We start from the raw sequence: 24,458 nt of genomic DNA, 5'->3' as shown, positions 1-24,458 counted from the left end.
AGAATCCAGAAGCAGGTAGGAGACTCTATCTACCTCTCATTAAGCTGGCCATTAAAGAGAGTTGCAATAAATGCTAAACAGTGTCCTTCTTCTCACTGATTTTTTGTTTCAGAAAGTGTTTTTCACAAAAACAATTAATTTATGTGACCATGCTGTGGATTTACTATTCTTACCATGTAATGAATTAGTAAAAAATTTTCAAGTTTAGGTTTTAATTTCTCCTATGGAAAGTATCAATAGCTATAATCCACATAAACAAAAGCTCGCCAAGGTCTTCAATAATTCTTAAAAGTGCAAAAGATTCCTGAGACCCAAAACGTTGAGAAATCCTGTATTAAGACGACCTGTGGAGGAGCATACAGGAAGTGTTAAGAATATTAGCCCAAAAAATGCCTGAAATGATAGCAGAAGCTTAACCTGAGGGGAAGAGAATATTGGAATGGAAGGAAGATTAGAGAGAAATGGCCGTGCTCTGAGGATGGACCCACCTGGGTGGAACCAGAGGCCCAAAGTTTGAATTTCTAAGGCAAAGGTCGGGCCTATGGAGGTTGACTGGGATCTGGGAGTGACCTTGGAGAGGGCAGCTGAGACCCAGGGAAGGAGCAGGTCACTGGGAAAGCAGGGGTGAGCTGATCCAGAGGTGGGGGTGGGTCGCGGGGACGCTCCGGGGAAATTGGCTGCACAGGCCTCGCTAAAATCCCCAGCGCGCCCGAGGACATGGTGCTGGCGGGGTGTGGATGTGATCTGGGCGCGGCTGCACAGGTGTATGTGATGCGTTTCGCCGACGTGAGAGGGACAGGTAAGCGCGTGGGGGAGGACGGAGTGTTCACAAATGTGGCCTGCGATCTACATCGGGTGGGGGGAAGAAAGAGACAGTGTGTCTGTGTGTGGGACAAGGCGGACGAGGGGTCTATGTGGTATATTTGTGGCGCTTTGGGAATTACGGGTGTCCCGAAGAACGGAGGGAGACGTCCAGTGTGCGCGTGGGGGCACCAGTGAGGGCGCGGGCTGCAGCGGGTCGGGAGGGTGGGGAGTGGCGGGGGCAGCCGGGCTGTGCGGTGGCCGCGCTGCAAGCTCCGCCCCGGGCGCTCCCGGGGCTTCCCCTCCCCTGCGCCTGCTCCCTCCCCCGCGGTCCGGCCGCGCTCGCCGGCTGTCCCGCCGCCGCCTCCACTCGCTGCCGCCGCCTTCCCGGAGCTGCCACCGCCTCCGCCGCAGTCGCCGCTGGCAGCGCGCACCCTGGCGGTCTCCGATCGTCGCCTGAGCAGGTACGACGGCGCCCCCGGCCCGCCCCGGGAAGCGCTCTGCTGTCCGGGCCTCAGTTTTCCACCCGAGGGCGCTTGGGTGCCTGCCCGAGGCGCCCCGGACCCGGGCCGAGGGCTGAACCCGGGAGCGGGGGGTGGCGCGAGCGGGGTTAGAGGGCGGGAAGCCCCGGGTGAGCGGCGCGGGCGCCGGGCGAGGGTCCGCGGGGGTCCGGGTCAGTGGACAGAGCTGCGGAGTCCTCGCACCGAGGGGCGGGGCGCATTGTCGTTCGAGAGGTGACAGCCCCGAAACTTGTGTGGGCGTGCGAAGTTCAGGGTGCTACACCCACACAGCATCCCTGTGGGCTGGGCTGAGGACGAAACTTCCCTAGATCCCAGTGGCAAGTTGCTGAATCCAGATTGGAACGCAGACAGTCAGACCGCAGAGCCTACCTCTGTCAGCCCGCCTCCTCCGGGGAACGTGAGCTTATTCTCTCTAAATGTCCCCTTGGTGGGGGTGGGGAGTGCTGGAGAGGAGACCAGATCCGAACCCCTGCAGTTTATCCTCCTGGGGTTTCTGCAGGTTAATATCATGTTGCTTAAGTGTGCTGGCGGTGGGTAGGGGACACAAAGAGTGTGGGATATAGAGCAAGGACCTCCCCACACTAGTGTTGGTGGAGAAACTGAAGCACAGAGTTTAGAGAGGGGGCACAATAACTCCTCACCCTGCCTCCACCAGGGAGTGGGGGCAGAACAGCCAAGGCTGGCTTTTGTCCCTGGTGGCCCAGTACCTGTCTGAACCCTCCCTGAACATCCCTGTGACCCAACCTGCTACCCACTGAACTGCGTAACTCCACGAGGAACCCAGGGGTCCACTCTTCCTCCTCTATCACCTTCCAACCCCTGCCCTCTTGCTCCCCAAAGGTAACCATCTTCATAATCGGGGGTGTTCCTTTCAGTCCTTTCCCGGTACCTGTGCAGTCATATATATGTACTCATAGAAAATATGTAAAAATACTTAGTAATGCGGTGGGCAGATAGTTTATAGAAATGCTACCATCTGTCTATATCATTCTGCAACTTGATATAGTTACATAGCAATTTATCATTTGATTGTTATCCAGTTATTTATTTGAGAGTTATTCGTGTTCCTGCATATAAATCTAGCTTACTCCTTTAAATTGTGGCATAGTTTTCCCCCATGGGTATTGAACATTTTCGGTGACAAAAAATTTTGGACTGGTTTTTATTTCAGCCTCTTCTATAAATTGATATCCCTGGGTTAAGTTCAATTTCCTGTTCTTTGTCCTAACACACACACACAGAAGGGTGTAGGCACACACAGAGGGGTGTAGGCACACACAGAGGGGTGTAGGCACACCTCTATTCTGTCTGTCTGTGACCAAGAACAAACACTGCACTTCCTCTAGCTGCAATCCCCACTGAACCCTGTGGGCTTTGCCTGTCCATCCCTGTGGGCAAAGGTCTCATCATGGACCAGCTCCAGGGGTTCTCTCTAGGTGGCCTGCAGTGCCACCCTGCCCACCAATAGGAGACAGAAGGACTTAGGAACCATAGGCTGACAGACTAGAGTGTCCAGGGTCCTATAATTATCCAGGTTGTGGCATAAGGAGAACGCGTTTGCCCTGGAATGTGGACAGAACCATCACAAGTTTGGTGGAATGCCCTGATAACAGCCAGGTTGATGAACCAACATAATCAGAGATGTTTGTATTATAATCTCAACTTCAGCACTTCCTAACTCGAGACGTTCCCTTCCTTTTCTCTGAGCCACAAGTAAAGTGAGCATGATAATAATGGCAACATCTCCAAACTGTTGAGTGTATCAGTGGGGTGATGCAAATAAAACACTTGGGCATCAATCATCAGTGAGCAGAAGTCTTGTCCTGGACAGGGGACACGCTGAGATGGCCCTGGGTTGGGGGTGCTCAGAGCCACCATTTAGGACTTTTTCCACACCCCAAATGCAAACCAGAAAGCCCTGAGCACTGGGTGAGAGCCAAAGATGAGATTTCTGCTTGTTGGGAGCCAAGTTCAACTCTCTGTGGAAGTGTCACAGCACTTACAAAGGGCCTACTGTGTACATGGTCCTGAACCAAGTCACAGAAATGAAGAGAGCTGAGGTGCCCACCTTTCGAATATAAGAGGCTGCAGAAGTCACAAAAAAGGGCTATAGGCAGCTTTTGTGAAGCCCAGGCTTTTTACTATTGCAGATATCCTCAAGATTATAAAAAGTGGGAGATGTCATGGGAAACTTTGTATTTGTGGATCCTCTTGAGAAATCAGAAAAGTTGGCAACTCCAGGCCCAACATTCAACTGCCCCTTTAGACAGGGAAGGCACGCTGCAGGACACCACAGTATTCACCTGGCTCAGCCCTCATTCACAAAAAGCAACGTAATCCAAAAGTTAACAACAGACTGCTGGGTCCATCTCTATCTCCTAGCTGTGCCATGGATTAGTGGAATGGTTTCGTGCAAAGTGTTGAGCGTCTTTGTGACTTCATTTCCTTATGTGTAAAATAGGGGTCTGTAAAACCTTCAAAGGGTGATTTAGACATTAAATGAGTCAACATGTGTTGACTCTTAGAACAGCGCCTAGATCACAATAAACACTAGCTGAGTATTGGTGATGATGGTGTTGATAATGGTGGTGTTAACTGCCTGCCTGTCCCGGTAACAGTGCTTTTGTACTCCATATAAAATGCTATGAAAACATAGGTGGAGGGGGGAGAGGAAAGAAGGAAAGTAACACTTTAAGCTCCTTCTTCAAACAAGATGCTGTAATCCTAGATACATTTTCTGCTTAAGAACGGGAAAAGAACAACATTTCAAGGAAGGATACAAAGAAGGGGAATTACAAGGTGGGTTTTGAAGGATAAACAGGAGTTCTTTTGAAGCAGTGGGGTGAGAAAGGTATTCCACAGAGGAAACAACCTTACAAAAGCCTGGAGTCATGACCAAGCAAGTTTGTGTAGGAAGTGATATAGTCTGATGTCACTTAGCAATAAAATGGCAGGAAGATGAGTCTGGGAAGACAAAATGAACTTGAAGCCATGATGGGGCTTGAGGCAAGAATAAAGGTGAGCATTTCTTGGGTAACTACTGTGTTCAGATGTTCTTATAATCACCTCCCCTGTAATTACCCAACAATCAGGTTTTGTGATCTCCATTTCGCTAATGAAAGAGACACAGGCTCAAGAAATGTAAGCCACCTGCCCAAAATCTTATAATGGGTCAGTGGTAGAACTGGGATCAGACACCAGATCTGTCTTATTTAATGCCAGTGTATCCTCTCTGAGCCTTAGTTTTCTCATTGTAAAGTGGAAATAGTACTTATAAGATCCACTGCCTAGATGTGTTAGGAGGGTTAGATGAGAGAACAAATGCACAGCCCTGATCATAGGACCTGGCCCACAGCGTCTGCTATTGTTATTTTGACTACAGTGAGGCCTGTGTTCCCCCAGCCCGCTTGCCCAGGCTCACTCACCTGCCCAGCCTCAGATGGGAGAGCCCAAGGAGTGACCAAGGTCAGTGCATCTCAGAGTGTAGACCTTGGACCAGCAGCGTGAAGCATCACCACCTGGAGCTTATTAGAAATGTGGCTTCTCAGCTGGGCGCAGTGGCTCACATCTGTAATCTTATCACTCTGGGAAGCCAAGGCAAAGGATTGCGTGAGGCCAGGAGACCAATCTGAGCAAGAGCAAGACCCCTACTAAAAATAGAAAAAATCAGCTGGGCATCATGGAAGGCACCTGTAGTGCCAGCTATGCAGGAGGCTGAGGCAGGAGGATTACATGAGCCCAGGTATTTGAGGTTGCAATGGGCTATGCAGTCTAGCCTGGGCAAGGACAGAGCAAGACTTTGTCGCAAATAAATAAATAAATAAATAAATAAAAATAAAGGGTGGGGGGGAGGAAAGGAAAAGAAAAGAAAAAGAAAAAGAAAATTCTCCACCCAGCCCAACTTCCTGCATCAGAGACTCTGGGGGTGGGGCCCAATAATCTGTATTTTAACAAGCCCTTCCAGTGATTCGGTATATAATAAGACAAAGGCACGTTCCTCTCAGCCCTAGAGCCTGGAAGGAACCATTCCTTTACAGATAGGAAAGTCACTGAGGGGCCTAGTGGAGTTCCTGGGATTATTATTCTTTCAAACTTGCTCTCCTTCCTAGTCTTACAGCTTCCAGTCTGCTTACCTTGAGGGCCTGGGGCAAAATTTGATTTTTAAAGGAGCTGTTTCCTAGTGAGGAATGCCCCAGGCATCTGAGGACCTGCTTCTACCCCACCACCACCTTACATAAAGCCTGTTCTTAGAGGTCCCTGTGTGCCCATGGGCCTCCCTAGGGTCTCCTCTGGCCGCTGTGAGAATGTGTGTCCAGCCTCAAGTACTGAGCAGGGGGAAATGACCCCACAACTCTGCAGGAGGACCCTTAAGGAGGCCCTAGGTCAAGTGGCAAAGATAAAAGCCCAAGTTGGTGATGGTCATGTCCTGCTGAGGATTACCAGTCAAGAAACTAGCACCCTGTCCTCTCTGCACACCCTCCTGGAAACTCTGGGGAGCAGTAAGGACAGAGGACAGCCCATCATCTGCCTGCACAGAAGCCAGTATGTTCTGCGTGATCAAGAACAAACAACAAAAAAATCCCATAAACCCAGGCCCTTCGAATTAATAAAATATTTGCCACGGTTATGCCAGTTATTAAGAGTTAATTTCATGGATAAATAGTGCTTGCAAATCAAAGACCAAATACCCCATCCAGAAAAGAAAAAGACTAGAGCAAAGGATACTTGGCTGATCACAAGAAAAGAACTACAAATTGGATTCAAACAGATGAAAAGATTCTCAGCTGCCCTCCCCAAAAGAAAAAGAAAGGAAAAGAAAGGGAGAAAAAGAAATGTGTGAGAAAGCCACAATGATCCTGTTTCAACTGGTCATCCACTCGGTGTGCATGAAAATGTGGAGAATCACCACTCTCAAACTCAAATTCTGTAGATGAATGTGCGAATTGGTGTAGGCTCTAGGGGAGAGCTAGGCAAACGTCAATATTGGAGATGCACATAACCTACAAATCAACCATTTCACCTCTAGGAATTCACCCAGTGGATGTCCTTGCACTGGGCACAACATATCAGAACAAGGATATGTTCTATGGGTAAGAACAAATGACTGGAACTATCTAAAATGTCCATCAGAATGGAACTAAGTAGTGTAAATGTTGGAACAGCCACATGAGAAAATATGATACGGCCATTAGAAAGCAAACAGCAGGCTGGGCACAGTGGCTCACACTTATAACTCCTGTAGTCTGGGAGGCTGAGGCAGGAGGATGACTTGAGCCCAAGAGTTCAAGACCAGCTTGAGCAAGAACAAGACCTCATCTCTGCTAACGATAGAAAGAAAAAAAATTAGCCAAGCAAAGTGGCGAGAACCTGTAGTCCCAGCTACTTGGGAGGCTGAGGCAGAGGGATTGCTTGAGCCTGGGAATTTGAGGTTGCTGTGAGCTATGTGCCATGAGGCCATGGCACTCAAGCCTGGACAGCAGAGTGAGACTCCATCTCAAAAAAAAAAAAAATCAAAGCAAACATTAGCTTTTTATAAATGGATGTGAGACTATCTCCTAGTTGTGTTGTTGAAAGAACAATGCAGGGTACAGAACAGTGTATAGTATGCTACCATCCGTGTGTGTGCACATGTGTTTACAAGGGACAAGATGTGCTGATATATGTATATATTTATGCACATTAAAATCTGGAGAACACACCGGAAGCTGGTGATAGCAGTTGCCCTCACAGAGGTGAAACTAGGGCTCTTAGAGGGGAAGAAGACTTTTTTCATTATGTGCAACTTGGTACTCTTTAGAACTCTTTTTGCCCTGTTCATTTATTACATTATAGTTATAAATTTTAGCCACACATACCTTTTACTTATTTAAAAGAAACATGACATTAGAAATAGGGGGCATTTCCCTTGACATCACTCAAATTGTATATTGTTTTCAGATAAAAAATGAATTAGTTTTTTTTTTTTTAAGTAGGGCCTTTGATCACAAAGGGACAAATATTGTATGATCCCACTTATAAAAAGTACTCAGAATAGGCCAATTCGCAGAGACAGAAAGACTAGAATAGAAGTCACAGAGGCTGGGGATGGGGAGCGGACAGGGGGAGCTATTGCTTAATGGGTACCAAGTTTTGTCATGTTTGGGATGATGGAAATGTTCTGGAAATGGATAGTAGTGATGATTGCATGACATTGTGAATGCTCTTTTTAATATATTTTTTATTTCAGATTTATATGAGAGTACAAATGATTAGGTTACTAATTGTTTGTGTTTATTAGGTAATGTTGATGTTACAGTTGAGCCCTTCACTCAAGGGTGTGCTGTACGGTGTGCATATTAGGTGGGAGTGCACCAATCCCCCTCCCTCCTCTCCTGTCACTTCCCACCCATTTAATTGTGTTTTTCTCCCCTGTGGGCGCACAGTTGTCTATCTACTGGATTCATATTAGTATTGCCTACGTTGGATACTTGATTTTCCATTCTTGTGATACTTTACTAAGAAGAATGTTCTTCAACTCCATCTAGGTTAATACAAAAGATGTAAAGTCTCCGTCTTTTTATGGCTGAATAGTATTCCATGGCATACATATACCACAGTTTATTAATCCATTCGTGAGTGGATGGGCATTTGGGTTGATTACACATCTTGACAATTGTGAATTGACCTGTAATGGACATCCTAGTGCAAATGTCCTTATGGTAAAATGATTTTATTCTTCTGGGTAGATTCCTAGTAATGGAATTGCAGGATCAAATGGAAGATTTACTTTTAGCTCTTTGAGGATTCTCCATACTTCTTTCCACAGAGGCTGTATTAGTTTGCAATGCTACCAGCAGTGTAAAAGTGTTCCCTTCTCTCCACATCCGTGGGGGAATTTGTGATGTGGGCTATTCTCAGTGGGGTTGGGTGCTATCTCAGAGTGGTTTTGATTTGCATTTCTCTAATGATTAGAGATGAGCATTTTTTCATGTGTTTGTTGACTAGTGACTATTCCTAATGCCACTGAATTGTATGCTTAAAAATGGTTAGAACAATAAATTTGGTGTTGTATATCGTGCCAGCAAAAAAATTCAGGGATGAAACAAAAAATAAAAAGGTAGGGGCTTTGACATCAGATTGGTTGGGTTCTAGTCTTTGGTTCTACCACTGCTCAACTGTGGATACTTGATCAAGTGACTCTACCCCTTTCGGCCTCAGTTTTCCCATCTATAAAATGGGGCTGTCAAAGTGTAACTGACCTCCCAGGAATCCCACAAGTGTTAAAATACTTTATCCAAACAAAGTGCTCTCTCTGTATGCCTGAGACTATCATCAAAGGTCAGGATTAAGAGAGTATGGAGATTGGAATCAAAAATTGGACCAAATACTAACATAAGCAGATACCTATGGTGTTTGTAAAAGCCTCAAGTCTGGATTTTTATATCCTTTTGTATTTGCAAAATTATAAATAAATTATGTTTCCGTAATGTAAATTGCAAAATGTAGATTCAAACAAAATCTTCTTGGCTGATGGGGACACACAAAAGATGCAATAATTCTTTAGGTGAGGACTGCTCACCCACAGATATTTGAATCCTGGCTCTGCTACTTATTTGCTATGTGACATCAGGCAAGTCACTTAACCTCTCTCTGTGCTTGGGTTTTGTTGTTTTCTTTTTATTTGAAAAAAAATATTTTTTTTGTTTGGAATTCATTGAGGGTACAAAGAATTAGATTACACCGATTCCATTTGTTAGATAAAGTCCCTCTGATAGGGTGGCGCCTGTGGCTCAATGAGTAGGGCGCTGGCTCCATATGCCGAGGGTGGCGGGTTCAAAACCAGCCCCAGCCACACCGCAACAAAAAAATAGCCGGGCGTTGTGGTGGGCACCTGTAGTCCCAGCTGCTTGGGAGGCTGAGGCAAGAGAATTGCGGAAGCCCAGGAGTTAGAGGTTGCTGTGAGCTGTGTGACGCCACGGCACTCTACCCGAGGGCGGTACAGTGAGACTCTGTCTCTACAAAAAAAAAAAGTCCCTCTGATAATTGTGCCCCGCCTCTGTGCTTCAGTTTTCTAGTCTGTGAAGAGAAGGTGGTAAGAATTCTCACCTAAGGACATTATGAGGACTAAATGTGTCAAATGCTTCGAACAGTGTCCAGCCCATAGAAAAAAATGTGTGTTAAGTAAATAAACTTGAAATAAGCCTGAAAGTCTTTTGGCTTTTTGTTTTTATTTATTTATTTATTTTATTTTATTTTATTTTTTATTTTTATTTTTATTTTTTTGGCTTTTTGTTTTTAAAAGGACAGTTTATTTTTTACATGAAGGAAACAGGGTCCTAGCCAAAATATAGTCGTGGGTAAGAGTTCCCTGGGGTGGGTTTACTGGAAGTGGCTTGGGGTGCCCAGCTGATGGAGGTGGGGTTGTAAGTCACTGGGGCTCAGAGAGGCTCAGAGACCTGCCAAGGGGCCACAGCAATAACAGAACCCAGGTTCAACCCCAACTGTCTCCTCCCTGGTGCCTTTCTAACTAGAAGGGTCTTGAGGATTGGGGAGCTAGTGGCCCTTTGGCAAGCATGACCCTTTCCTAATAGACCTCCAGGACAAATCGAGGCAGCCTTGCTTCACCTCCACAGGCTGGGGAGCTCATTCTGAAGCTAAGGTCTGGAAGGAGGCCTGAGGTCTGGGCAGTCTGCTTCACCCTCTCTCAAGAGCTACTCCTGATTCAACTCAACCCAGAACCTTCAGCAGTGACTGGCTTATAACCTCCCCAGACTAGCTCCTGCTCACCTGGCTGCTGATTCTTGAAATTCCTCTGTGGGTGTCTCACCTTTGTCTGTGTGCGGAGGTTGTTGACTCTCTGATTTAGCTTAAGGCTTTGAATCCTGGTTAAAAGGCACCAGTCCCCACCCTACCCTTGCCCCAGGAGGGATCACCTTTGTCCCTTCTTGGGGACAAAGTTTGCACCCCAGTGAGAAGGAGCTGGATAGAGGCTTGCCATGTCAGGTTGGGAGAGACAAGAACCTTTGGGGGCTGAGGCTGTGGACTTTAAGGCAGCCTTTGAAGGATGGTTTTAGAGATTGGGGGATGGTGTGTGCAATGTTTAGCAACATGCCTGGTGGCACATGGTAAGTGCTCATTAATGGGGCTGGGGGTGCACAGAAAGGAGATAGAGGAGAGAGAAACCAAAACCACAAGAAACAGCCATGGCCGGTCCTTGTGGAAACCCCTGCCCCCCTCCCGCTTCCTGGTTGCATTCAGAGGGTGAGGTAGGGGCAGGTGTCCCTAAGGAGGAGGAAGGGGGCCTTCATTATGCCGCTCCCCAGAAGGGCTCAGGGGAGTCCTGGTTTACCCTAGGCTGCTCCAGGAGCTGATTCTGTCCCTAAAGCGTTAAGGCTGAAGTTTAGGTGTTAAACTCTCCCAGACTTCTTAATTCTACCTCAGGCAATTTAATAGTTAAGCGTTAGGGAGTGGGATAAGCTGGAGTTGGGGCTTAGCAACCTCTGAGTCCCACCCCTCACCTGCCCCCAGGATAATATTATCTATTAACACGGAGAGAGGCGGGGAAGGGCCCTGTGGGCCACACTCTCATGTTCAGCTCATGGCTGCCTGGCCCCCAGTCGTGGGCTGCAGTCTGGTTACTACTCAGACCAACTCCAGAAATGCCGCCTTGCTCCCTGTGCTGTTCTTGCTCTGCCTGGAGAAGGGGTGAGGGTAGGGCCATGGCGGGGAGAGGTCTGAGCGGAAAAGCCACAAACATCTTTATCTATAGAGTTTAGGGAAAGTTGAAAGATCAGACTCAGGGCCTGAGTGTGTGAGTCCGATCCCTTGCGTAGGTGACAAAGAAGTGGCCGACCCAGCCAAAGGCTGAGGGCCTGCTGCTTCTAGAAGGCAGAACCGGGGTGAGGGGTGCACAGGTATGGAGGGAGGCTAGGCATTTGGTGGAGGAGGGAAGAAGCCTCTTTCCCCAAAGCAAAGCATTTTGTCTTTATTCATTTTATTCATTTATTCAGCGACTATTTAGTGCTATAACATGAGCTCCCATGAGGTGCTCAATGAATGTTTATCAAATGAATGAACGATGATGGATGCAGTCTCACATTGGACTAGACATTAAAAATACAGTGTTGATCAAACCACATTTCTCCGTCCTCAGGAGACCCCTCAGACTCCCACCTTACGATCCTCTCCCTAACCTCACTCCAATTCTGAATTCCCAAAGGGGCTGGGTCTGAGATGAGCAGGGCTGTGTTCTTGTCAGATCTTACAATCTAGTTGGCTAAAAACCCCATCCTGAAGAACTCTCTGCAAAGCATCTCGTTCACTGGAGGAGGCGCGGCCACCTTATCTGGGAACCCTGCTGTGTTGTTTGCAGGGATGAGCTAGCCTCAGTGTCTTTTTCGACACATATTATGATTTGTCAAATAAATGCTGATGGGGTCCTATAGTCATAATAATAAAATAGGCAGCATTTGGAAGTATATATTACCTGCCAGGTATGTGCATTATTTCATTGTAATCTTTCAGCTACCAGAGGTCCAATTATTATCCCATGTTTTCCACATGGAGAAACTGAACTTTCTTGCTCCATGATTTCCTTGTATCCTTACAACAGCCCAGTGAAACAGATGATGTAATTGCATTTTGCAGATAAGAAAACAGGCTCAGAGAGGTTAAATAACTTGCCCAAGGTCACACAGAGCTAGCAAATGGTAGATTCAAGCCCAAGCAGTTTGACTACAGAATCCACTCTGTTCACCCCACCCTGCCTCTCCTCAGTTCCTGGTGTCATCTGAGAGGTAAGTGTGGAGGAGGAGTGAAAATTTTTTCTCTGTGACTTAGCTCTTGAAGGCTTTGGTTCACCTGCAGTCGAGAGTAAGGTTTCAGCTTTTCACTCTGCCGGGAATCACCTTGGGTTACTGTGTGTGCGAAGATTCTAATCTGCCCCCCAAAAGAGGGCCAGCGAATGCCCAGCTTGCAAGAGGATGTGACTCTGAGGCACCATATTCTCGTCCTCCAAATCTCCCTGGAGACCTGACCGCCTCCTACCGGTGTGGCCTTGTAGGTTGCTGAGGAAGCCCAGGGAGGCCAGGGTCTTTGTTCCAAGGCCAGCTACTCTGCCAGCCTGATCCCGGCACCAAACAGGGAACACGTAGCCTGGGTCCTCCTGGAAGAACAAAGCTAGATTTCAGAGGTTGGCAGGAAATGGAGACATAGTGGGAAACAGAAAGAGCAAAGGAGAAATACACCATCTTTCTTTTTCTTGTCTCTGATTCTTGCCTTTCATCCTCCTGTTTAAGGAGGAAGGTGTTTATTTCATAAACCCCAATGCAGTGGAACCCACTCTGGGGGTCTAGGACCTGGGGAACCCAGATGGCCCAGAAGAGGCCTGGAGAGCAATGACTTGAGCCTGTTTCCTCATTTAATCTGCACACAACAACCCTATTAAGTACGTCAGTCATCACCACCACCATCATCATCACAGCACTCCTGTCCCCACCATCACCACCAGCGTTATGGTCACCCACATGGCCTCCCAGATGCAAGGCCCAGCCCATAGATAGGGAAACAGACCTGGAGGACGTGATTCCTCCATCTCCTAGAGCAAGCGTCCTCAAACTGCGGCCCACAGGCCACATGAAGCCGTGTGAATTGTATTTGTTTCCGTTTTGTTTTTTGCTTCAAAATAAGATATGTGCAGTGTGCATAGGAATTTGTTCATAGTTTTTTGTTTTAAACTATAGTCCGGCCCTCCAACGGTCTGAGGGACAGTGAATTGGCCCCCTGTTTAAAAAGTTTGAGGATGCCTGTCCTAGAGAGACAGTTAAGGGCCACGTGTGGAGGCTCATGCCTTTATCCCAGTGCTTTGGGAGGCCAAGGCATAAGGCTTGTCAGGAGTTTGAGGATACAATGAGCTATGATTGTGCCACTACATTTCAGCCTGGCAGAGCAAGATTTTGTCTCTAAAAATCAAAAAAATAGTTAAGATTTGCGGCCCTAAAATCTGAAAAACCCAAATTTGATTCCTAGCTCTATTTCCAGCTGTGTGGAAATTAACCTAACCTCTCTGAGCCCAAGAGGCCTGTGAAACAGGGTGGTCACAGTCTGTCACAAAGGGCTGCAGTGATTGTCACATGAACTAAAGCCTGTGAAGCACTGGCACAGGGCCTGGCTCAAATCGTAAAAGCAAAACAAATACAGGAACACACTCTGGCAAGGGAGCAGCAGTTGAGAACAGCTTGGGGCATCTGGTTGGGACTTCCCAGCAGGCCTGGATTGCAAGAAGCAGGTGTCACCCAGCGTGAGAACCGGCACTGGAGGACCAGCCTGGAGACAGGACTGGAGAGATCACTCAAGGGCCCTTATTTCTTCCCAAGGAGCCAGGGTGTGGGAGGAGAGGGGGGAGCTTTTGCCTGGAGCAGAGCTGAGAGTTTAGAGCCAGAGCTGTAGTCAGTCTAGTCTGAGAGAGATCAGGAAACAGGATGCTTTTCTAGGCTGGATGGAGGAGGTTCCAACGTTCTGCTCCTGACCCAGAGAGTCCTCCAAAGCTGTCGGACAGACCCTCACCAAGCACACTGGCATTTCCTTCTGGGCCCTCCTCCCTTTTTGATGATTTGCTTCTGAACAGCAGTAAGTGTGGGCCCTAAAGGTCGGTCCTATCAGGCAGCCCTGAAGGCCTCCGGGACTGCCACGAATAGCTGGGGAGGGTTATGGGGGGTGTTGCATGCCTCAGGCAACTCCGGAGGCATCATTGTCTTTCACATAGACTTCATCATGAATGATGCCACCTGGAGTTGTAAGCTGTACAATGCACAATCCGCAGCACAGCCGCCCAGGGCTTGCCGGAGAAGGTGTAGCGTCATCTTGGGCACCCCAGCTCCAGCTGCAGCTCAAGGCAGAAAAGGGTTGAGTGGCTTTCAGATGCCAATCAAGATGTAAAGAGCCCAGTTGCCCAAGGCTTGTGCTGGGGCATTGTGGTGACTGGTAAGGGTGGTAGATTATCTATTTGGCCTTTACGTAGTTTATCAAAAGGCAATATAGCTAAGTGGTAACGAGAGCAGGGCTGGAGTTAGACAGACATGGTTTCAATTTTGCTCTGCCGCCTCTTACTGTGTGACTTTGGGCAAATCGCCTGATGTCTCTGTGCTTCCGTTTCCTCAACTGAAAATGAATATATGCTAATACATGTGTGCTCACTCTCTCCAGCTTGCAGAGTTTCCCTGAGAAGGAAATGAGACCATGTGGGTAAACCACAGTGCTTGCTGCATAGTGAATAGTCACTGCATGCTAAGGGTCAACAAAATTGCCAGCCAGGGAGGTGGGGCCCTGGGTCACCTGTTAGAAAGCAGGACCTAAAATCCTGCCAGGGGGATGGAGGATGCGGGATCCAACCTGAAGCCTTTGGTCCAGAGCCAGATCAAGTCAATATTTAATTGGGCCTCATCAATATAACCTTTCCATAATCAAGTGCTACTAATATTTCTGAGATTGTGTAGGGAAAACTGTGCAGGAAAATGCCAGGAAGGAGAAAGTGGCCAGTGATCTAGGCCTCCATGTCCTCAAGTTAATTTTGCTAGCCCAGTGGTCTGCAAACTGTGGCCTGAGGGCTGAATTTGGTCCACCAGGTTTTTGTGCAGCCTGTGAGCTAAGAATGGTTTCGGCATAGTTGAAAGGAAAAAAACAAGAGAAAAATACTATTTCACAACACAGGCAAATTATATGAAATTCAAAATTCCCTGTTCATCAGGGCTCAGTCATTTAGGTATTATCTACGGCTGCTTTCACACTACAGTGGTAGCACCTAGTAGCTGTGACAGAGACTAAAATATTGCTGTCTGGCCCTTTATTGAAAAAGTTTGCCAACCCCTACTCTAGCCTGGTGGTTCCCAAACTCCACTGCATATTCAAATCACCTGGGACTAGCTCAGTTCATACTCCAGACTCAGTAAATCTGAATGTCTGGGGGTGGGAGCCAGGCACCCACTGCAGGGGACTCCATTCTGCAAGTGGGTCTGGGAGTCTCTTATCTAGTCCTTCTTGGCTCTCTGGTGTGTGCCTTTTACTGAGCACAGCTACGACAAGTCCCTTCTCATAGCCTAGAAAGCCTCACCCTGACTATAAGGCATCTTTCCTTTCCTAAGGGCTGTGGGCGGGATTACAAACTCATGCCCCCACAGTTCTTACTTTGTGTGACCCACACAGTAATTTTTAAATTGGGAAATTTCACTTTGTCATCTGGGTTTCCAGATTTTCTTGAATAATCAGAAGAGCTAGCCAGCCTGAGCCTATGGTTCCAAATGGCAGCCAACAGCTCAATCTGACTTGGGTTCACTTTTTGCTACCCTAGCTTGGCACTTGGAAACATCTGAGTATGGGCTCCCCACCTTAACTGAAAAGGAACAATGGGCTGGCACGTCTTAAATTTGAACGTGCACACAGGTCATTTGGGGTCTTGTTAAGATGCAGGTTCTAATTCAGTATGTCTGATGATGCTGGTAGTACTGGTCCTGGTGCCATCCTTTGAGGAGCAAGGTGGGCCAGTGAGTCTCAAACTTTAGCGTGGCCAGAATCTCTTGGAAGGCTGATAAACCCAGATCACTTGTTAAAACACAGAGTTTCTGTTTGAGGAGGCCTGGGGTGGAGCCTGAGGATATATTTCTTGGCAAGTTCCCAGGTGATGCTGCTGGAGCCAGTCTGGGCCCCAGACTTTGAGAAGCACTGCTCTCTGGTCTGCACTGATGCCCTGACTCTCACATAGGGTGGGGGTGTCCTGAGGTCCCCCAGATGGTGGAATTTTTAATCCTCTCTGGGGACAGATTCCTTGACTCTCAGTTCTCACTGAGAGAATCAGGTCTTAGATGGCTCTTCAGCCAATTGTCAACTGTCAACTTTGACCAGACACAAGCAGTTTCCCCGAGTTCAGACTCACAATTTAAAGACATAAGTGCAGCCCAGAAACAGCAGAAGTTTTTGTCCCTTCATTGCAAACCTCTTCCCCATCCCAAGGGGTTCTGATCCATGCGGTTTATAGCAAAGGTCCCGTACAAGGAGGTCTCACATTAGATACCACAGAGGGCCCCACATACGGGGTCTTAGGCAGGCTCAGCTTCAGGCCTGGAGTCTTGGGGGTCAGAGGAACAAGCCACACCTCACAGATAACTGTGGCTGCTGCAGCTTCAGGGCAGGGTCATCTCATAGGTCAGACTGGGCCCAGAGCCACCTGCCACAACTGCCTTGAACAAGAATGACTACCCAGGCCCCAGCTGGTTCCCCAGAGTCCTTGAACTTGAGAGGGCTGGCAACCGGATCTGGATGGGTGAGCTTAAGAAGATGGGAGATTGTGAATTACTGAATTCTCTTCCTGGAACCACGTGAGCCGGGTGAGCAGGGACTGCCTGCCTTGCCGGGGCTCTGCTTCTTATTGCTCTGAAAGCCAAAGCCCCTTTAGCTCGGGGAGGGGGGGGGGTGCAGAACCCCAGCCTATGGGAGAGTGTTTGTGTGTGCGCAGGGCTGTTGTCTGCTGTCCATCCCAGGCAGGGCCCTCCTGTGCCACATGACAGCAGGGCACATGGAGAAGGCAAGTATATTGGGAAGCTTGGACAGCCCCGTGCAAACCCTGGCTCTCCACTCACTCGTGGAGTGACCTTGGGCAGCCAACCATGCAGCAGAGGCAATGATACCTCCTAGGGTTGACTCAAAGATTAAATGAGATGCTGTGTGTAAAATGCCATGACAATCCTGGCACATGCTGGGTGCTCAAAAAATGGTGAGGGTATCAGCATGATGCTAGATGTTAATTATGACTAGTTATATAAAGCTGCCCTGACACAGCCTCCCTCCCCTCCCCTTGCAGCCTTCCAAACACAACAGTTTGCTTATACTCAAAAAACATCTATTTGGCAGCAACTGTATTTATTCTGATGTTCACCCCATATTTAAGTGCTTACTGTGTGCTGGCCACTGTTCTAGGTCAGTGCTGTCCAATATAAATATTAGCCACAAGTCTGAACCATATAAGCAATCAAAATTTTCTAATAGCCACATTTTATTTTTTTTTCTGGTTCCTGACTTTGATTTGATTTGATTTGATTTTTAAGTCAAATACACATAGATCATGAAGACATTTATGCATATGTGGGGTACCATGTGTTGATTTTTTTTTATACAACCTTATGTGGTTACATCAAACCAATTAACAAAGCTTTTGCTTCATGTATTTGATTATTGTGTTAAGACATTTATGTTCTACCCTTGACAGATTTGACTTGTACCCTTGCAATATGCTCCATAGGTGTGGTCCCGCCTTTTACCCTCCCCTCCCTTCCCACTCCATTTCTCTCCTTCATCCTGTAATAGCCACATTTTAAAAAGTAAAATGGAGGGCGGCGCCTGTGGCTCAGTGAGCAGGGCGCCGGCCCCATATGCCGAGGGTGGCGGGTTCAAACCCAGCCCCGGCCAAACTGCAACAAAAAAATAGCCGGGTGTTGGGGCAGGCGCCTGTAGTCCCAGCTGCTCGGGAGGCTGAGGCAAGAGAATCGCGTAAGCCCAAGAGTTAGAGGTTGCTGTGAGCTGTGTGATGCCACGGCACTCTACCTGAGGGTGGTATGTGAGACTCTGTCTCTACAAAAAAAAAAAAAAAAAAAGAGAAAAAAAAAAAGTAAAATGGATTTGACTAGCTTAAATGAGATATAAATAAACAGGTTGAATTATTAATTATTAAATTATTTTAATAATAATTTAATTAATTTTTTTACATTTTAATAATATATCTCATTAAGCTCATATCTAAAATACATCACTTCAACTTGTAATCAACATTAAAAGTTATTAATGGGTTTTTTATGTTTAATATGTCCTTTGTTATTTTTAATTGTGAAAAAAATACATGTAACATAAAATTTGCCTCCTAACCATTTTTAAGGGTATAGCACAGTAGCGTTCAGCACATCTACTTGTGAAACACATCTCCAGAACTCTCGTCTTTTTGCAAAATATTAAAGAGATAGCTTACATCTCTTTTTCACACTATTTTTTCAACATCTGGATTGTGTTTTGCACTTACAGCACATCTCAGTTTGACCACAGGTTTTTCTGGACAGTAACTGGATAGTCTCAGATAGTGATAGCTTGTACAGAGAAAATAAATAGAGCTGTGGGCTCTGAGTGATTGAGAGTCAGGGAGGGCCTCTCTGAGAGGTAGGTCCCCAGAGTTGAGGTTTCAAAAGGAAGCCAGCCCTAAGATCTGCGGTGATGGTCCTCAACATTGACTATGCATCAGATTCTGGGAAAGTTTTTTTAATATAGCTGCCAGGCCAGTCATAGTGGCTCACACCTGTGATCCCAGCACTTTGGGAGGCCGAGGCAGGAGGATCACTTAAGGCCAGGAGTTCAAGACTAGCCTGGACATCATAACGAGACCTCTGTTTCTACTTAAAAAAAAAAAAAACTAGCTGAGCATGATGGCATGCCTATAATCCAAGCTACTTGAAAGGCTGAGGCAGGAGGATACTTGACCTCAAGAATGTGAAGTTGCAGTGAGTTATGATCATGCCACTGCACTCCAGCCTGGACAATGGAGTGAGACCCTGTTTCTAAAAAAAAAGGAAAGAGCAAATTTGCTAGACCCTGACTTGACCTGCAGGATCTCACAGATATAGCAAAGCTTTGGTGTGTCTATTTAAAGAACTCACCTAGTGATATTGATGCACAGCCAGGAGAGCCACAGAAGCTGCCAAGGACACTGATTTAAGGGACACTGTTACATGCAGAGGGAACAGCAAGTGCAAAGGCCCTGTGGTGGATTGGTCTTGGCATAAAGAAGAAAGAGAAGTGAAGAAGGGAGAGATGGGTAGGACATGAGTCTAGTGGGTATGCTGGGGCCCTGGAGACCACAGCAAGGAGTTTGGATTTTATTTTAAGGGAAGTGGGAAGCAACAGCAAGATGCTGACAAGATGCTGGCCTAGTTGCAGGAAAACTGTAGGGTCTTTTACCTGAAGTTTTGGACATTCACTCTTTGTCTCTGCCTAAATGAGAAAAATCTATACATACACACACACACACACACACACACATAGTTTAAGGTGCTATGCATTGCCTTTAACTTGGTGATAAGGAAGGGCTTCCAGAGCAGGTGGTTTAATATGGAGGGTGTTTCCACTGGAGGTTACAGAATCCTCTGGTTGGGGAGAAAAAAAGAGTAGATTCACCCCCAAGCCAGATCTTTCCTATTTGAGGGCAGGAGGATGGACTTGTGACCTGGTCTTCCCCATCCCAGCCTCAGGAAGGACCCCTCCAGTCTTCACCACCTTCCTCCTGCCTTCAGGTTCCTTCTCTCCGCTGCTTTTATCCCCTTGCTGGGGCTTCCATAACAAAGGGCCACAGCCTGGCTGACTTAACATACGTTTATGGGCTCAGGGTTCTGGAGGCTGGGAGTCCAAGAGCAAGATGCTGACAAGGTCAGCTTCATTCCCAGGCTTTTCTCCTTGGCTTGCAGATGGCCGTCTTCCCACTGTGTCCTCACATGATCTCCCCTCTGTACACAGCTATCCCTGGCGTCCCTGTGTGTGTGCAAAGCTCCTCTTCTTACAAGGACACCTGTCAGATCCAATGAGGGCCCACCCCAACAGCCTCGGTTTTTTTTTTTACTTAATCACTTCCTTAAAGGCTTTACCTCTAGATGCAGAGATATTCTCAGGTACCGGGAGTTAGGGCTTCAAGGTATGAATTTGAGAGGACACAATTCACAGCTCAAAATGGCAGGCAGATGGAGGAAGACCACCCCCCTCACCTCGCCCCTGCACACACAAGCAGTGTGACGTTAAGAATGTTTAGGGAAGGCTGGGCGTGTTGGCTCACACCTGTGATCCCAGCATTCTGGGAGGCCGAGGTGGGCAGATCGCCTGAGCTAGAGCAAGATCCCGCCTCTTAAAAGTAGCCAGGCATTGTGCTGGGCACCTGTAGTCCCAGCTACTCGGGAGGCTGAGGCAAGAGAATCACTTCAGCCCAAGAGTCTGAGACTGCTGTGAGCTAAGATGCCACAGCACTCTACAGAGGGCAACAGAGTAAGACGCTGTCTCAAAAAAAAAGTATGGTTAGGGGAAGGCACTTTCAATTGCAAAGGTTTCCAGCCAATAACAACCCTTAAGACCATACCAGGTACAGAGTGGCTGAATGTCAACCCTGCCCACCAGCACTGAAGTCCACACATTCAGTGAGCACTTACTGTGTGTAAAGCTCCAAACTCAAGCATCAGGAAATCTGGCCAGGGACCTCCTCAGCCAACAGGATAAGCCAGAGAGGCACGTAAATAGCTGCACTATGGAGCCAGATGAGGAAAGTGCAACAGGAGAGGGTGGTCCTCAGAAAACATCACGGGGCTATGGAGGAGGGAAGGCGACTTCCATTCATCGAGGACTTCTTGGAGGAGGTGGTGGTAGATTTGAGCCTGGAAAGATGTAGAGGATCTGTGGGGGAAAGGTGCTCCAGGAGAGAGAGGGCTGGCATGAAGGGAGGGAATCCCCAGAGTGTCCATGGGACTGGGCATGTAGTGCTGTGGGTAACAGAAGCAAAAGAGAAGCTGCTGACAGGTACTCATCTCTCTTTCTCTGTGCCAGACACTGTGCTAAGTCCTTCCTACTTACAATTTTTTTTTTTTGAGACAGAGTCTCACTTTGTCACCCTTAGTAGACTCCTATGGCATCATGGCTGGCAGCAACCTCAAACTCGTGGGCTTAAGTGATCCTCTTGCCTCAGCTACCCAAGTAGCTAGGACTACAGGTGCCCGCCACAATGCTGTTTCAGAGGCAGAGTCTCACTCTTGCTCAGGCTGGACTCCAACTCCTGAGTTCAAGTGATCCACCTGCCTTAGTCTCCCAGAGTGCTAGGATTACAGGTGTGAGCCACCTCCTATTTGCATTTTAATCTTTGCACCAACCCAATGAAGCCAGTACTCTTTCTCTCTCGTTTTACAGATGGGCACAGAGAGCGTAAGCAAATGCCACAGTCACAGAGTGAATTAGTGACAGAGAGGGCAGGTGTGGTGGCTCATACCTGTAATCCCAGCACTCTGGAAGGCCAAGGTGGGAGGATCAGTTGAGGTCAGGAGGAGACCAGCCTCAGGAAAAGCAAGGCTTATCTCTATTAAAAATAGAAAAATTAGCCAGGTATTGTGGCAGGCGCCTGTAGTCCCAATTACTCAGGAAGCTGAGGCAAGAAGATTGCTTGAGCCTAGGAGTTTGAGGCTGTTGTGAGCTAGGCTGATGCCACAGCACTCTAGACTGGGCAGCAGTGAGACTCTGTCTTAAAAAAATAAAAATAAAAATAGTGATAGTGCAGGTATTTGAACCCAAGTTCTTTTTTTTCTTTTTTTTGAGACAGAGTCTCAAATTGTTGCCCTTGGTAGAGTGCAGTAGCCTCATAGCTCACAGCAACCTCAAACTCTTGGGCTTAAGTGATTCTCTTGCCTCAGCCTCTCAAGTAGCTGGGACTATAAGCACCCGCCACAATGCTTGGCTATTTTTTGGTTGTAGTTGTCATTGTTGTTTGGCAGGCCCCGGGCCAGACTGGAACCTGCCAGCTCCAATGTACGTGGCTGGCACCCTAGCCACTGAGCTATAGGCACTGAGCCATGAACCCAAGTTCTTCACCACTACCCCATTGCAAAGGGAAGTGTAGGGACTAAAAGGGGACGTATTGGTTGGGACCAGGTTGTAAGGTGCCTTGAAAGCCAGCTAAGGGTTGACCTTTATTCTGCAGACACCAGAAGCCATTGAAAGTTTCTAGGCGAGGCTCATGCCTGTAATCCTAGCACTCTGGGAGGCTGAGGCAAGTGGATCGCCTGAGCTCAGGAGTTCAAGACCAGCCTGAGCAAAGTGAGACCCCATCTCTACTAAAAGTAGGAAAAAAAAAAAAAAACTAACCAGGTGTTGTGGTGGGCGCCTATACTCTTCAGCTACTCAGGAGGCTGAGACAAGAGGGTCACTTGAGCCTAGGAGTCTGAGATCACTATAAGCTATGATGCCATAGTACTCTACCCAGGGCAACTGAGTGAGACTCTGTCTCAAATGAAAAAAAAAAAAAGAATGTTTCTGACAGGAGCAGTGACACATTGACAGCTAATCCTCCAAGAAGTACAGGACAAAAACCAAATCTTTCATTTATTGAGCTGAGACACTCCTCTTCCAGAACCATCCTTTCTAAGGCAGCCTTGCAAATAAGTATGTATACCTAGCAGCCACTTGCACATTTTTATCTTTCTTTCTCCCAAATTCTAGTAGCCAACATTCATTCAACAGAAGGCAAAGTGCTTTACATGCATTATCATTTTAATCCTCACTGAACACAAAACAAAAGGAAATAAAATCCCAAGGGAGGGAGGTACTATTGCTGGCCCCATTTACAGATGAGACAACTGAGGCTCAGAGAGGTGGCATGATTTTGCCAAGGTCATTCAGCCAGTAAGAGATGAGCTGAAAACCCCACCCATGTCTGTCTGCCTCCAAACCTCACATTTTTTAATCATAGTAGAATCATTCCTGTTTCCCCAGGGGAGAAAGAGAGAGACTAGAGCTGAACCTACTTACATGTGTCTCAAAATATTTTCATATTGACCCTACTTTTCTAACTGTGGTCAGGGACAACAAATTTGATTCAGTGGAACAACCACCTCCCTCTTAGACCTCTACCCACCCCAGGCCCACTCTCCTCTGGTATCTTCCAAGTCTTGGTAGATACTATTTAAGTTGCCTCCAGCCTTGGCAGGGAGGGAACAAATGACACTGACCACATACTTCCTTGCGAGCTGTCAACACACACCACCCACGCAGGGCAAGTGGCCACTTCCATGACCAGGTAAAGGCAGAGCCATGGACTTAAGCACTCACCATTGGCACCCGCAAGTCATCTGTCTGTTAGGAAAAGATGACATGGCTCCTGGCATGGGGCCTGGTGGGCAAGGTGTTTTCCCACGTAATTGTGCTTGTAAAGGATAAAGCCTAGTGTAGCCGAGAACTTGGCCAATAAACAAAGCAAACACAGCATTAAGAATCTGTCAACAAGGGTTTGGAAGAGAGGGGCCATCCAGGAAACACAAGTTCTGGTGCAGCCACCTCCTCTGAAATCCTTCTTTGGCTTGCCTTGTGCCCAAGAGGATAGGAAAAGTCCTCCTCCAGAAATTGTAGAAAGAATTGGAAGGCCGCTAGAAACCCAAGGCAGATTTTCTTAGTTGATTGAACACCTCTCGCTTCTGGGCAATTTTTTTTATACTACATATTTCAGGATATTGGGGGTACACATGTTTTATTCACATACTTTTTGCATAAACTGAGTCAAGGCTATACGTGTGCTCTTCAACTTTCTGAAAAATTTTTAAAAACCATAAAAGTAAGAGAAATTTTTGGAAAACAGGTACAAATATTAGAATACAAGCAAAAGGGTGCCTCCAATCTTAACTTCACTTCTGCCAAATAGAAGAAACTTAACTTTACCCACCCAACATCTGCCAAATAGAAAATACATTATTTTACCTACCCAACATCTCCCCAGCCCCTTTCCCCAGAGGTGCACCTCAATTCCAGGAAGCTTAACTTTTCTTTAAAGTCTCTATTTGCAGCTTGGCGCCTGTGGCTCAAGCGGCTAAGGCACCAGCCACATACACCGAGCTGGCAGGTTCAAATCCAGCCCAAGACCACCAAACAACAATGATGGCTGCCACCAAAAAATAGTCGGGTGTTGTGGTGGGCATCTGTAGTCCCAGCTACTTGGGAGGCAGAGGCAAGAGAATCCTGTAGCTGGGACTTCAGGAGCCCAGGAGTTGGAGGTTGCTGTGAGCCATGGCACTCTACCCAGGGTGACAGCTTGAGGCTCTGTCTCAAAAATATTAAATAAATAAAGTATATATTTGCTGCTGTCCTATAACCATTTTTCGTGGTACTCAAAGTCAGCCATATACTTCTAATCTGACTTTTTTTCTTTCTTTCTTTTTTTTTTTGGCAGTTTTTGGCCGGCGCTGGGTTTGAACCCACACCTCCGGCATATGGGGCCGGCGCCCTACTCCTTTGAGCCACAGGCACCATCCCTAATCTCACTTTTTTCAAATAGCATGTCTTTCTAAACTTTCTTCTGTTTTTCTATTAAAAATCATCTTTTCACTTATTTTTATG

The 24,458-nt window shown here is 47.1% G+C and overlaps 1 protein-coding gene across 1 annotated transcript in view; it reads left to right on the top strand.

The window, feature by feature from the left end:
- Nucleotides 1-1,133: 1,133 nt before the first annotated feature.
- The window catches only part of SCNN1B (sodium channel epithelial 1 subunit beta), a 67,812-nt gene continuing 44,487 nt past the window's right edge, over nt 1,134-24,458 (top strand). Inside the window, exon 1 of the mRNA XM_053557651.1 lies at nt 1,134-1,265. The gene's annotated coding sequence lies outside the window, so the exon portion shown is untranslated. The remainder of the gene's footprint in view (nt 1,266-24,458) is intronic.

Source organism: Nycticebus coucang, chromosome 12, assembly GCF_027406575.1.
Source record: "Nycticebus coucang isolate mNycCou1 chromosome 12, mNycCou1.pri, whole genome shotgun sequence".
Classification (NCBI taxonomy): Eukaryota; Metazoa; Chordata; class Mammalia; order Primates; family Lorisidae; genus Nycticebus; species Nycticebus coucang.
The sequence above is the reverse complement of the archived record's forward strand: the minus strand, read 5'-3'. Positions and strand labels throughout refer to the sequence as shown.